Here is a 16,205-nt window from a genome sequence, read left to right on the forward strand (position 1 = left end):
AACACTCGAAATGTATAGAAGAAATATTCAAGTTAATAAAAAAAAGAGAGAAATTTAGAGTAAAAAGAGCTAAAGACAACTGTTCTCTTGGTGTTCTGCCATAGGCAATTCCCCCTTTTTGTTTTTGTAAGAGCTCTTTTAAGGTACGATGTGCTCATTCCACAATTCCTTGACCTTGGGGATTGTATGGCAATCCTGTAGTATGTTTGACCTGCATTGTGTGGCAAAATGCCTGAAAAGACTTTGCAGTGTAGGCAGGCCCATTGTCTGTCAGCCTTTCCCCAGGCTGCCCACGCCTCTAAGCAATGACTAATGGCATTACGAGCAGTTTCACCAGTCATCAGAGTGGCATGTATAATACCGGAACAGGTATCAACAGAAACATGAGCATATTTTAAATTTCCAAATTGACATATGTGTATGACATCCATCTGTCAAAGTTTTAGTGGAATCAGACCATGAGGGTTAAATCCCACCTGAGGAGGGTGGTGAAATTGAACACAATTCTGGCAACTTAATACCACATCACGAGCTGCAGCTCTAGAGATTTTAAATTTTTGTTGAAGAGTGAAAGCAGGACCATGAAACTTTTGATGAAATTCTCTAGCGAGATCAACTGGAGCTGAATGAAAAATAAATTCTCTACGAGTACTAGCATCCACCAGGGCATTATTACTGGCCATGGGACCAGGCAAATTAGTATGAGCTCGAATACGTTGTATGAAAAATTTATTTTTTCTGGCCCAAATCAATTTTTGTAATTCTAAAGAATTTGACATACAGTACTAGTCGACCTAATTGGCCCTGTAATTTCAAGTGAGCGCACAGCGTTATCTACATAAGCAGAATCAGAAATTAAATTAAAAGAATCATGAAATCTTTTAAAAACTTCCAATACAATTTTACATTCTGTAATTTGGGGGGTGCCTGGACTGTATTGAATTAATACTGGTTTTTGAGAATCAACCATATAGGCACCTACACCTGTTTTGGAGTCATCTGTATAAATATCTAAGGCTCCAGACAAAGGCTCTGAGGCAGTGACCTTAGGAAAAATCACTGGATGTTCAGTAAAAAATTGTAGCAAAGGATCCTTAGGATAATGATTGTCAAACTCTCCATCAAAACTACAGCGTAATATGGCCCAATCATCTATTAAGGCACACAATGTTTCCACCTGAGTTGCAGTATATGGTATAATAATTTTCTTGGTTAAAATATCAAAATGCTGAATACAAAATTTAACACCTAACATAGCAAGCTGTGCAACAGCAGAAGGGTAATATTCAAGGGTCTTATTTGGAGAAATATGAGGATAAATCCACAGAAGTGGTCCTTGTTGCCATAGCACTCCTGTAGGCTGACGAAAGGTTCTCAGTATACACAAAAAGAGATCTTCCTTTTACTTGTACCTTCTTAGTATTGTCTTTTCTAGTCTTTCTTCTACTTTCCTTAAGGATAATCGTGCTTCCTTGGTTAAAGCACGGGGTGAAGTAAGCTGAGAACCCCCTTTTAGGATCTCATAGAGTGGTTGTAAATCTACATTGGACATTTTAATATAGGGTCGAATCTAATTTATGTTTCCTAGTAAATTTTGAAAGTCATTTAATGTTTTTAAATGATTTTTTTCGTCAAGTGGCTGACAAAAGAATTGTAACCAATTCACCTGGGACTTTCAGGACCTCAGTAGCAGCCCTTTATCAAAACTGTCTTAGTGGGCTAAAGGCCCATGGAAAAGAAAACATTAATCTTGACCTTGGCCACAGCCTCTAATTGTAGTAAGCTGAAGAGCCAATGCCAAGACTTTCTCCTCTTATCATCTTAGAGTAAAGCCTGTCTGTCTGGCGAAGCAAAGCTATTCACAGTCTGTTGCAGACTTTTTCTGAAACTACTTTAGGGGCTCTCCTGTCCCCAAACCTTGGGCATTTTGACCATAGGGGCAGGAACTGGCTGCTGAGGGGATAGGATCAAAGGCACTCTCCATGTTAATGATGACTAACGGGAAAAGTAACTTAATGTTGGAGACTGACTCCTGTCTTGGAATAAGGCCAACAGATAAGGCAGACTCCCTGAAAGAACTTCCCTTAATGAACGCTCTCCATCTGTGAGCAAATGTTGAAGGTCAGGCCACTAAAGGCAGAAATTCCTTTCTTGTTCTTGTTTTCCTTAGAGTCCTCCCCCACCTCACTCTCAGCCTTTTCAGATCATTCCTCCTGTAGCATTTCTAACACAGCCTGTCCCTTTTCTATAGCCTTCTGACAGCATTTCTGATCTTCTAGGCAGCTACGTACTAAGTGCCATACTGGCCGAAACTCCGCCTTTAAGATTCCTTGCTCACATGCAAAATCTAAATCTTTTCCAGCTTATCTCAGCTGTCCACCGTGAGGTTCCCAGAGGTAGTGAGCCAAGGTGCAATGGTGTGTGGGTTCATTTCACATCAGATATTTTAGTGGAAATTTCTGGTTTCTTGAGAAACTCAGTTGTTTCACATGATGTTTTCCTGGAAGCTTCTTCTGAGATGTTTTGCTGAAGCAGATGCTTCAGAGGGCACAGTGATGCCTGGAAAGTGTATTAGTGGCATCCCACAGACAGTGAAAGGATACTTTTGCACTGCTAAGTCTTGCAACACTTTGTTGGTCTTCTCTGGACCTCATTTACTAGAGAAAAAAGGGGCAAAGAATTTCTTGTGGTATTCCAATGTACTCTGTCCACTTCCTCTAACTGGTGAAGATTTGGCTGAGCCTTGTGATTTATGCTTTATCTGGCCACTACTACTGATTCATGTTTGGTGTTTGGTATTGGATTGGACTGTGGCTACAGGTTTATGTTTGATGATTGCTATTGGACTGGATGGTTGGTATCTTGACAACAATGTATTTAGTCACTGCAAAGGACTATTCCTAAACAGGTCCAAATCTACTTTTTCTATAACTCTTTTACCCCTACATCTTTTCATTGTACTGTAAGGAACATTAAAGCACTCAAGAACCCTAAGTTATACTTTTAAAAATCTAACCCTACAAATTACAGTTATGAAGGGGCAACAAAAATAGGTTCACTTTGAAAATCTCCACAACATAGTGAACTGTATTGGAGGGTCACATCAACAGGAAGGTTGAGAACAATTGTTTTAGAGTCACATAGTATAATATCTGTATTCACTGTTGTCTAGAGAAGCAGGGCTTACAGAATGAATCTATATCTTCATAGAAAGGATATGTATTATAATGACTCATGGGCTGTGGGGCAAGCAAACCAATATTGTCCATTTATTAACCAAATGTCCAAGAATTCAATAGTCATTCAGCTCATGAAACTGGATGCCTCAGCTGCTGTTTCATATATGCAAGATTCTTGAAGTAGGCTCTAATGCCAATGAAAGAATGGAGTAGCTAGTAAGACCAAGAGCAAGGAAAAAAAGAGAAGGCAAGCTGTCCTCTTCCTTCTATGTTCTCTAATCAAGTTGACAATAGAAAGTATGGTCTTGGCAAAAGGTGTACCTTTCTGCCTCAAAGACCCAATTTAGAAATGGGTCTTCCTATTTCAAATGACATAATTAAGAAAATTTATCATACAGGTGTGCCCAATCATTTGTGTTTTAGTTAATTGTAGATGCAGTCAAGTCAACAACCAAGAATTGAAATAACACTATAATATCATATACAAATACAGACACTTTGACACTTCTCATTTTTGTATGTGCTTGCTCTACCTCATCTGTATTATGGCCTTATTATATTGAATAGGCAAGGTGAAATTGGACATCTTTTTTCCCTGATTTAAGTGGAATATCTGCTTCTCTCCATCTAAGGTGATGTTGATTATGGTCTTGCTGTAAATTTCCTTTATTATGTTGAAGTATGTCCTATGATTTCCTATTCTTTGAAGGAATTTTATTGTCTAGAGGTTTGGTTCCTTCTAAGGTTCAATAAAAACCAAACAGATGTCTTTCAAGAAGAGACTATTTCCTTGCATATGATGATAGAGTCACGATCCCAAATCCCAAAGGTTTTCCATATAGGGACCAACTAAAGCTATAAAAGGATCCCTATCTGCTACAGAAACCTCAGCTAAATTTTGTCTGTTAGGTTGTTGGTCCAAATAGAAAAGAAGCTTGCACCATAATATAGAAGTGTGGAGGAGTCTTATCTTATTCTACTATTATACAAAGCTAGAAATTTTCCAAGTGCCTTTGTATATGAACTGGAGTGAAGCACCCACTTAAGGAACGTGCTATCTCCAGAATTTATATAGTCCCACTAAGCATTTTGTTTTTTTCTTGGTAGTAGTAGGGACCTGGTAGAACAATGTATCTTTCCCCTTGGAAAAGGTATTTCTATATGTTCCAAACTACTGGACTCTAGAGATGTCTCAAGGAAGAAAGTACTTGAATTTTGGTTGGAATTATTTTCCCATTTTCTAATGTGCATGCATTTTATCAACAAGTCTCTAAAGGCTGCTACTTTCTGCTTATCTGGACCAAGCAGTATACTGTCATCAGTCTAGTGGACCAGCATGATATTTTGAGGTGAAGGCAGGGTATTAAGATCATTTTGAACTAATTCATGATATTGGACTGGAGAATTAATATAGTTGAGGTAGAGATGTAAAGATTTTCTCCAAGCATTGCCAAATAAATAAATACAAGTTGCTTTGGGTGAGCCTTGTGAATAAGTATTTTTTAAAAGCATTTGTGAGGTCACTGTCTGCTTATAGGTAACAGAAGATAATCAGTAATCTGCAATCTGCCCAAGAAAAGAAATCCCATCTGCTTTATCAATTGCAGTTGGAGTCACTTCCTCACTGAGTTAATGATAGTCAAGAGTCATTCTTCATGGATGAATGCTCTACCATGGAATTTTTCAGATATATTCTGTACAGACCAAATAATGTATACTGTTACGTGGGGTAAGCATTATCTATCTTTTTAACCCTTGAAATTGGCATTGATTTCTTTAATCTCTCTGTGAATGTGATATTGTTTTTGTTCACTATTTTCCATGGTAGAAGCAACTCCAATGTCCTCCACGTGTTCACTCTAACCATAATAGCACTTATACTACAGATGAGGAAAGAAATGCAGGGTTTCTCCTATGAAAAAGAATTGCTGAAAGGAGACTGTGTCTGGGTGTGAACTAAAATCTTCTTGAAGGAGTCAGTGTTTGCAGAGAATTGGAGACATACTGGAGTTTCAGATCTGTGAAGAGACTGGACTTTTTTAGGAACAGATACTCATGACATAATTTTAGCCTCCTTGTCCCATACTACATTCGAACTACCACCTCATAATACTAGATAGAAAAACATTTCAGAAACTAGTAATTGCAATAAAATCTCAGGATGATAAATACTATTAGACACTATTTATTAAGCTTTCATCGATCCAAGACCTAAAAATATCATCACAAAGCATCTTCAGACCTTAAACAGGCTTCCCTTGTCTCAATGCACCCATCTTTCTTGAAAACTCACCAATGCATTTTAAATTTGACTTGACTTATATTTTTCCTTGTTCTATGCATGTATAAGTGTTTTATAAAACTATGTTTATATTAGAATACAAAATTGTGACATAATCTAAATATGTTCCTGAGCCATAGTCAGTTTTGAGGTAAGAATTGTTTCTTTGATAGAACCTACAATCTTCTAAGACAAATATTTTACATACTTTTTAAAATACATATCCTGGGATTCTGGAAATATATACCACTAGAAATAAGTGGAGTTTTGGGCACCACTGTGAATCAGATAGTGTTGTGCCAGGAAGCATACCTCAACCCCAAAGACCACCAAGGAGTAGATTTCAGTGAAATCACATTAGAGTCTCTTTATTCAAGCTTGAGCTTGGGATCCCTGTCAACCCTGACACAGCAGGAGAGCAAGGTAGAGAACCCTAAGCCTAGTTCTAAGCAAACATTATACAGACAACCAAACAAGTAAGGGTTTTCTAGCCTGACACACATTTGACTGGGGGTCATTATAGCCTTTAACATAAATGGCTGGTTCTGGGGGCCAAATCATAAACTTAACTTCTGTTTTCCTACTGATTGGTGGTTCTTCAGAATTCAAGTGCCAGGAAAAGACTTGAAACCTGGAGGCACACATTTATTCGAGAGTAAGCTGGAAACTGTTGCTAGGTGCTAGTTTTTTAGTTAACTGGAATTAAGCCTAAGGTCAGGTTCTCTAAGATGAATTCTAAACCCAAAATATCTTATATCTCACCACGGAGAAGCAGTAGCATTTTGGATAGCACCTGCTCCAATTGTCCAGGACCTACATGAAGGTCAAATTTCACATTTGCTTCATATGAGAGGGGAGGTCTAGGCCTGTCTATGTCTTTTCGGTTCATGGTTCAGAATCTGAGAACCCCAGGAATCCTGATTAATTGACTTTGTAGGTCTTATTGTGGAGGTTCTATCCCTTTTTAAAATACATACTCCTTCCTCCTATTCTTCCATAAGAATCCCTAACCTCCATCCATTGTTTGGCTATGGTTCTCCATATCTGAGTCAGCTGCTAAGAGGAGTCTCTCAGGGGGCAATATTGCTATCTTCAAGAATAATTGCATAACATTAAGCAGGGACTGATGTTGGCCATGAGATAGGTCTCTTGAGGGACTAGTTATTGTTTCAATCTCTACTCCCTCCCAGATGCCTGCACTATTTGCAGACAGAATAAATTTGGGGTTGACTGTTTTGTGGGTTGGTTGGTGTATTTATGACTCCATCTGGCTTCCTGTCTGAATATAGAAGGTGGCCTCTTCATCTCACATATTCTCAATGTAGTGAGTCACAGATGAGATCACTCTCATTGATTTTTGGGTGCTTCTCTAGTCCCAGGCCATGTCTCTTTCTGGATATAGCACTGTCCTCCTCACCCCCATCAGTTTCAGATTTCCATTCATTTTTATGGCCATCTAGCCATGTCTCTTGTCCTTCCCCACACCTGATGCTGAATTCCACAATTCCCGTTTTCATCCTCTTTTTTCCATATGCCTCTTATGACTATTTTACTTTCCCTTTTAAGTGAGATTAAAGCTTCCTCGCTTCAGCCTTACTTTTTAGCTTCTCTGGGTCTGTGGAGTATTTAATGCTATCTGTACTTTATGGACAATATGAACTTCTTTTTCTTTTTTCTTTTTCTTTTCATCTTTATTAACTTGGGTATTTCTTATTTACATCTTGATTGTTATTCCCTTTCCTGGTTTCTGGGCCAACATGCTCTTAACCCCTTCCCATCCCATTCTCTATGGGTGTTCCCCTCTCCATTCTACCCCCATTACTGCCTTCCCCCAACAATCACATTCACTGGAGGTTCAGTCTTGGCAGGACCAAGGACTTCCCCTTCCACTGGTGCTCTTACTAGGCTATTCATAGCTACCTATGAGGTTGGAGCCCAGGGTCAGTCTATGGGTAGTGGCTTAGTCGCTGGAAGCTCTGATTGGTTTTTGGCATTGTTGTTCATATGAGGTCCCAAGCCCCTTCAAGCTCTTTCAGACATTTCTAGGATTCCTTCATCCGGGGTCCTGTTCTCAGTTCAGTGAATTAATGATGGCATTCACCTATGTATTTGCTGTATTCTGGCTGTGTCTCTCAGGAGAGATGTACATCCGGGTCCTGTTGGGCTGCTCTTCTTTGCTTCATCCATCTTATGTAGATTGGTGGCTGTATATGTATGGGTCACATGTGGGGCAGGCTCTGAATGGGTATTCCATCTGCCTCTGTACTAAACTTTGCCCCTGTATTTCCTCCCAAGGGTATTCTTGTTCCCCTTTTAAAGAAGTATTGAAGCATTCACATTTTGGACATCCTTCTTGATTTTCATGTGTTCTGTGCATTTAGGGTAATTAGAGCATTTGGACCAAAATCCATTTATCAATGATTGTATACCAAGTTTGTTTTTCTGTGATTGGGTTACCTCACTCAGGATGATCTTTTCCAGTTCCAACCATTTGCCTACGAATTTCATAAAGTCATTGCTTTTGATAGCTGAGTAATATTCCGTTGTGTAGATGTACCACATTTTCTGTATCCATTCCTCAGTTGAAGGGCATCTGAGTTCGTTCCAGCTTCTGGTTATTATTAATAAGACTGTATGAACATAGTGGAGCATCTGTCTTTGTTATAATTGGGGCATCTTTTGGGTATATGCCCAAGAGAGGGATAGCTGGGTCCTCAGGTAGCTCAATGCCCAATTTTCTGAGGAAACTCCAGACTGATTTCAAGAATGATTGTGCCAGTGTGCAATCCCATCAACAATGGAGGAGTGTTCCTCTTTCTCCACATCCTCTCCAGCATTTGCTGTCACCTGAGTTTTTGATCCTAGCAATTCTCACTGGTGTAAGGTGAAATCTCAGGGTTGTTTTGATTTGCATTTCCCATATGAATAAAGATGCTGAACATTTCTTTAGGTTTTTCTCAGCCATTTCGCATTCCTCAGCTGTGAATTCTATGTTTAGCTCTGAACACCATTTTTAAATGGGGTTATTTGTCTCCCTGCAGCTTAACTTCTTGAGTTCTTTATATATTTTGGATATAAGACCTCTATCAGTTACAGAATTAGTAAAGATCTTTTCCCAATCTGTTGGTTGCCATTTTTTCCTAACAACAGTGTCCTTTGCCTTTTCCTTACAGAAACTTTGCAGTTTTATGAGATCCCATTTGTTGATTCTTGATCTTATAGCATAAGCCATTGGTGTTTTGTTCAGGAAATTTTCTCTAGTGCCCATGTGTTGGAGATGCTTCTGCACTTTTTCTTCTATTAGTTTGAGAGTATCTAGATTGATGTGGAGGTCCTTAATCCACTTGGACTAAGCTTTGTACAGGGTGATAAGCATGGATCAATAATCATTCTTCTACATGCTGACCTCCAGTTGAACCAGCACCATTTGCTGAAAATGCTATCTTTTTTGCATTGGATGGTTTTGGACCCGTTGTCAAAAATCAAGTGCCCATAGGTGTGTGGGTTCATTTCTGGGTCTTCAATTCTATTCCGCTGGTCTAGCTGTCTGTCTCTGTACCAATACCATGCAGTTTTTATCACTATTGCTCTGTAATACTGCTTGAGTTCAGGGATAGTGATCCCCCTAGAAGTACTTATATTGTTGAGGATAGTTTTAGCTATTCGGGGTTTTTTGTTATTCCAAAAGAATTTACAAATTGTTCTGTCTAACTCTCTGAAGAATTGGATTGGTATTTTGATGTGGATTGCATTGAATCTGTAGATTGCTTTTGTTAAAATGGCCATTTTTACTATATTAATCCTGCCAATCCTTGAGCATGGTAGATCTTTCCATCTTCTGAGGTCCTCTTCAATTTCTTTCTTCAGAAGCTTGAAGTTCTTATTGTACAGATCTTTTACTTGCTTAGTTAGAGTCACACCGAGATATTTTATATTATTTGGGACTATTATGAAGGGTGTCATTTCTCTAATTTCTTGCTCGGCTTGTTTCTCTTTTGTGTAGAGGAAGGCTACTGATTTATGTGAGTTAATTTTATATCCAGCCAATTTGCTAAAGATGTTTATCAGATTTAGTAGTTCTCAGGTGGAACTTTTGTGATCACTTAAATATACTATAATACCATCTGCAAATAGTGATATTTTGACTTCTTATTTTCCAATCTGTATCCCTTTGATCTCCTTTTGTTGTCTGATTGTTCTGGCTAGAAACTGAAGAACTATACTGAATAGGTAGGGAGAGAGTGGGCAGCCTTGTCTAGTTCCTGATTTTAGTGGGATTGCTTCAAATTTCTGTCCATTTAGTTTAATGTTAGCTACTGGTTTGCTGTATATGGCTTTTTCTATGTTTAGGTATGGGCCTTGAATTCCTATTCTTCCCAGGACTTTTATCATGAAGGGGTGTTGAATTTTGTCAAATGCTTTCTCAGCATCAAATGAAATGATCATGTGGTTTTGTTCTTTAAGTTAGTTTATATCATGGATTATATTGATGGTTTTCCATATATTAAACCATCCCTGCATGCCTGGGATGAAGCCTTCTTGATCATGGTGGATGATTGTTTTGATGTGCTTTTGGATTAGGTTTGCTTAATTTTATTGAGTATTTTTGAGTCGATATTCATGAGGAAATTTGGTCAGAAGTTCTCTTTCTTTGTTGAGTCTTTGTGTGGTTTAGGTATAAGAGTAATTGTGGCTTCATGGAAGGAATTGGGCAGCACTCTGTTTCAATTTTGTGGAATAATTTGATAGAATGGGTATGAGTTCTTTTATGAAGGTCTGATAGAATTCTGCACTGAACCCATCTGGACTGGGCTCTTTTAAGTTGGGAGACATTTAATGACTGCTTCTATTTCTTTAGGAGTTATGGGGTTGTTTAAATGGTTTATCTGTTCCTTCATTACCTTGTATCTGCCTGGGAAGTTTTCCATTTCCTTCAGATTTCAAGTTTTGTTGAATACAGTCTTTTGTAGTAAGATCTGATGATTATTTGAATTTCCTCCTATTCTGTAGTTATGTCTCCCTTTTCATTTCTGATTTTGTTAATTTGGACACACTCTCTGTGTCCTCTCGTTAGTTTGGCTAAGGGTTTATCTATCTTGTTGATTTTCTCAAAGAACCAACTTTTGGTTCTGTTGATTCTTTCTATGGTCCTTTTTGTTTCTACTTGGTTGATTTCAGCTCTGAGTTTGATTATTTCCTGACTTCTACTCCTCCTGGGTGTATTTGCTTCTTTTTGTTCTAGAGATTTTAGGTATGCTGTCAAGTTTCTAATATATGTTCTCTCCTGTTTCTTTCTTCACTCACTGAGAGCTATGAGGTTTCCTCTTAGCCTGGCTTTCATTGTGTCCCATAAGTTTGGGTATGTTGTACCTTCATTTTCATTAAATTCTAAGAAGTCTTTAATTTCTTTCCTTATTTCTTCCTTTACAAGGTTATCATTGAGTAGAGCATTGTTCAACTTCCATATATAAGTGGGCCTTCTTCCCTTATTGTTATTGAAGACCAGCTTTATTCCATGGTGGTCTGATAGGAAGCATGGGATTATTTCTATCTTTCTGTATCTGTTGAGGCCTGTTTTTTGACCTATTATATGGTCAATTTTGGAGAAAGTACCATGAGGTGGTGAAAAGAAGGTATATCCTTTTGTTTTAGGTTAGAATGTTATGTAAATATGTTAAGTCCATTTGGTTCTTGACATCTTTTAGTCTGTCTTCATCTCTGTTTAATTTCTGTTTCTATGATCTGTCCATTGATGAGAGTGGGGTGTTGAAATCTCCTACTATTATTGTGTGAGGTGCAATGTGTTCTTTGAGCTTTAGTAAGGTTTCTTTTATGTATGTAGGTGCCCTTGTATTTGGAGCATAGATATTTAGGATTGAGAATTCATCTTGGTGAGGTTTTCCTTTGATGAATATGAAGTGTCCTTCCTTATCTTTTTTGATGACTTTTAGTTGAAAATTGATTTTATTCGATATTAGAATGGCTACTCCAGCTTGCTTCTTCCGACCATTTGCTTGGAAAGTTCTTTTCCAGCCGTTCACTCTGAGGTAGTGTCTCTCTTTGTCTCTGAGGTGTGTTTCCTGTAGGCAGTAGAATGCAGGGCCCTCATTGGGTATCCAGTTTGTTAATCGATGTCTTCTTATTGGGGAGTTGAGACCATTCATGTTGATAGCTATTAAGGAATAGTGATTTTTGCTTCCTGTTATATTCATATTTGTATGTGAGGATATGTTTGTGTGCTTTCCTTCTTTGTTTTGTTGCCAAGACGATTAATTTCTTGCTTTTTCTAGGGTGTAGCTTGCCTCCTTATGTTGGGCTTTACCATTTATTATCCTTTGTAGTGCTGGATTTGTAGAAAGATATTGTGTAAATTTGGTTTTGTCATGCAATATCTTGGTTTCTCCATCTACGTTAATTGAGAGTTTTGCTGGATACAGTAACCAGTGCTGGCATTTGTGTTCTCTTAGGGTCTGTCTGAAATCTGTCCAGGACCTTCTGGCTTTCATAGTCTCTGGTGAGAAGTCTGGTGTGATTCTGATAGGTCTGCCTTTATTTGGTACTTGACCTTTTTCCCTTAGTGCTTTTAATATTTTTTCTTTGTTTTGTGCACTTGCTGTTTTGACTATTGTGTGACAGAAGGAGTTTCTTTTCTGATTCAATCTATTTGTAATTCTGTAGGCTTCTTGTATGTTTATGGGCATCTCTTTCTTCATGTTAGGGAAGTTTTCTTCTATGATTTTGCTGAAGATATTTACTGGTCCTTTCACCTGGGAATCTTTACTCTCTTCTATACCTATTATCCTTAGTTTTGATGTTCTCATTGAGTCCTAGATTTCCTGTATGTTTTGGACCAGTAGCTTTTTCCATTTTCCATTATCTTTGACAGTTGAGTCGATGATTTCTATGGAATCTTCTGCTCCTGAGATTCTCTCTTCTATCTCTTGTATTCTGTTGGTGATGCTTATATCTACAGCTCCTTCTCTCTTCCTTTGGTTTTCTATATCCAGGGTTGTTTCCCTTTGTGCTTTCTTTATTGGTCATATTTCCAGTTTTAATTCCTTCACCTGTTTGATTGTGTTTTCCCAGAATTCTTTCAGGGATTTTTGTGGTTCCTCTCTATAGGCTTCTACTTGTTTATTTATGTTTTCCTGCCTTTCTCTAAGGGAGTTCTTCATGTCTTTCTTGAAGTTCTCCAGCATCATGTTCAATGTGATTTTAAATCTAGACCTTCCTTTTCTGGTGTGTTTGGATATTTAGAGTTTGGTATGGTGAGAGAATTTGGCTTTGATGTTGCCATGTAGTCTTGATTTCTGTTGCTTGGGTTCCTGCACTTGACTCTTGCCATCAGGTTGTCTCAGGTGTTACCTTGTTGTGTTATTTCTGACAGTGGCCAGACCATCCTGTAGGCCTATGTGTCAGGAGTGCTGTATACCTGTTTTCCTGTTTTATTTCAGCCAGTTATGGGAGCAGAGTGTTCTGCTTTCGGACTTGTAGTCTTTCCTGTCTACTGGTCTTCATCTGTTCCTGTGGGCCTGTGACCTGAGTCCACCAGGCAGGATGCTTGGAGCAGAAAAGTTGTCCTTACTTGTGGTCCAGTGGCTCAAGTTGCTCCTAGCTGGCTGCTGTTGAGCTCTTCATGAGGGCGGCCACCAGGAGGGCCTGCCCTGCCTTTTCCCGGGGCCGCCAGTGCACCAGGGTCCCAGATGGTGTTAGGTGTTTTCCTCTGGAGTTAGAAATGTGGACAGAGTGTAGCTCTTCTGGCTTCCCAGGCGTGTCTGCCCCTCTGAAGGTTTAGCTCTCCCTCCCATGGATTTTGGGTGTAGAGAACTGTTGAACAGGTCCCTTCAGTTCTGGGCGGTGTCTGGAGCACAGGGGACGTGCTGCTCAGGTGCTATATTTTGTTTTCTAAATTAACCCTTTTAACATTGCTACTGCTATATATATTTTAGTAAACTTTTCGTTTGCAATGAGAAAACTATTTAAAGTCAAATTCCTCAAGGTTTCATCCAATAATTTAAAAATATAATTGCTATTATAATTTTACAAGTTGCTATCTCCCTATTTTTCCTTAACACACACACACACACACACATATGCACACATGCACACACACACACACAAACAAACACAAACACACAAATATTTAATTGTAGAATAGGTAGTGTAGAATTATGAAATTGATGTTTTTTTTAATGGAACAAAATACTGCCAGGGAATGTCATTATGGCACTGGCCCCAGATTTTCAATACTAAAATACCCAAATGATAATTCTTGAGTTCATGTTTGCAATCATACAATTTTTTTAGTTTCTTTTTGGTAATTCATATTAAATGCCTGAACTGGTCCACTGTGCAGGGCCCATGCATTTGATCAAGTCAATCAGAAACAGAGGACACATTCTCCATTTATCTTAAATTTCATTTTAGTTCCCAAACATATTTTATATGTCTCAGTTTTTCATATGAAGGTATTCATGTCAGCAGCCCCGGCCCACACTATATCATTGCTAAATTCTTAGTCTCAGTGGTCAATTAATTACACACACACACACACACACACACACACACACACACACACACACAAACACACACAGAGTCATATACGTTCCCAGTGAGCATATTTGTATTTTTTCCAAAATACTGCCATTCAACTTGTGATGAAGATCTGGGTATGATTGCTTCCATGAATTCTCCGCAATAACACCTCTGGTGCTGCTGCTGCTGCTGCTGCTGCTGCTGCTGCTGCTACTGCTGCTTCATTCAGGGGAACTGTCTTGTAGGTGTGAGTTTGTAATCTTCTGGTCAGCATCTGTGTGCTTACCACTACACCTGGGCTAAACTTAATTTCTGAAGAATAATTCACCCATTTATTTAAGTTACTTATGGGGATCAGGTAATAGCTATGAATTAATACCTTAGTGATCACTGATCAGTGTTTATTTCTTCTGTCACTATCTGTTTCATAAAGATCCCATGGAACTAGCTTGTGTGGCTAAGGTCTTCATCTCCTGAGATTCCTGAAGATTTATTCTTGTTGCTGACAGTGGACCATCAGTCAACACCATGTATCTTGTTACTTGAAAGTAACATACTCAATTTAATTCTCTCTGAGCAGTCATACTACTCTTAGGTCCTTACTAAGTGTGGTGAAGCTTAAAATAAAATTGATACCTGTCACCTATTATATTTACATATCACTTAGATTTTAAATGTCCATAAAACAGAAATTAAAGATCAGCGTAAATTCATAAACCAAACAATTCCCAAATCAAAACCTGTGAAAGTGAGGTGGTAAAGTGATCTTTCTTTAAAAATGTAGAGCTAATGGTCTCTCGTTGCACATATTTTGAGACAGCTGCCTGCACACTGCTTTGTTTTTCGTTCTGGGTCAATTTAATAGTGATGTTTCTGCATCCTTATACATTTCATTGATGTTGGCTTTTAGTATTTAGAACAAAACATTGCAATGTAAACTAATCCGAAATTCCCCAGCACTGCAAATATTTTCAAATAAATCAAGTGAATTTTCTCAGTGTATGGATACATTAACAGCTCTGTAGTTATGGTCTTTTCTGGTTCAGTCTCAGCTTCAGTGAAGCCCAGAGAAAGAAGCTACTTGAGAAAATTAAACGATGTATCATTTTCTGTATGTGACAAACATTTACAAAGCAATGGATGTGAAGAGATTTTTTAAAGAACATCTTTGGGAAAAGAAAAAGCATGTAAGTTTACTATCTGTTACCTTATACTACCATTTTTTATATTACTCATATTACATGTGCTATATTAATATATATGTAAAGTAATAAAATTATTATACATATATCTTTTGTGCATTTGCAATTTAGAAATTGGCATATGACTACTTTTCTTTCAATTTGGAGAGCAGGGCTTGAGTTAAGTATTATTCTGGAGTTTTTATATAATTATACAAGATTTATTTCTTTTATTTTACATACATGAATTTTTGCTTGCCTGCATCTATGTGTACCAACAACATTGCATGTCACAGTCAATGGATTGCTACAAACTAGAGTTGCAGTTGATCATGAGCTATCATGTCACTGCTGAAAATCAAGCAAAAGTCCTTTGTAAAAGTTCAAAGTGCTCTTAATCACCAGTTCATCCCTGCAGCCTTAGTTCCAAAGCTTTTCTGCATATAGTATATCAGTGTTCTACTGTAAATATATGTTGATGAGAGAATTAGATGATTAGCTCTGGCAACTGAGATGATTATATTCCTTTATTAGGTTAAATATTTTAGGACCAAAAATCATATAAATGTGAAATGTGTGATTTATCTCTTCATGAGAACATTATAGGATGATCTCTTCCACTAACTTCACATTATTTCTACACATGTATGCATGCATATCTATACGAGGAGTATAAAAGTGAACTGGAAATATAATTAGGCACTCTTTTTCTCACAAGATTATGGGTCAGTATAGTCATTTTCTGTGACTTTATCACAAAGCTGATTTTAAAGATCCAAATTAAATCAATTCAATAATAACATGATCCTGGTAACCAAACCAAGCAACTTACATAAACACTAAAGTTATGACTGTTGAGTGAAACTGTGAAATTTTCTGGGTCCTGGTGATATATGACAACACTTGAGACCTTGTTTAAAATTTTATGGAATCTCAAGCAGGAATTCCCAAACAGAATATCAATGTGGTCATCTTCAGCACTACATGTTTGTCATAGTGTATGGAAAATAGTGTTTGTCTTAATGTCAC

This window comes from Rattus norvegicus, chromosome 4 (genome assembly GCF_021556685.1).
Source record: "Rattus norvegicus strain SHRSP/BbbUtx chromosome 4, alternate assembly SHRSP_T2T, whole genome shotgun sequence".
NCBI lineage: Eukaryota > Metazoa > Chordata > Mammalia > Rodentia > Muridae > Rattus > Rattus norvegicus.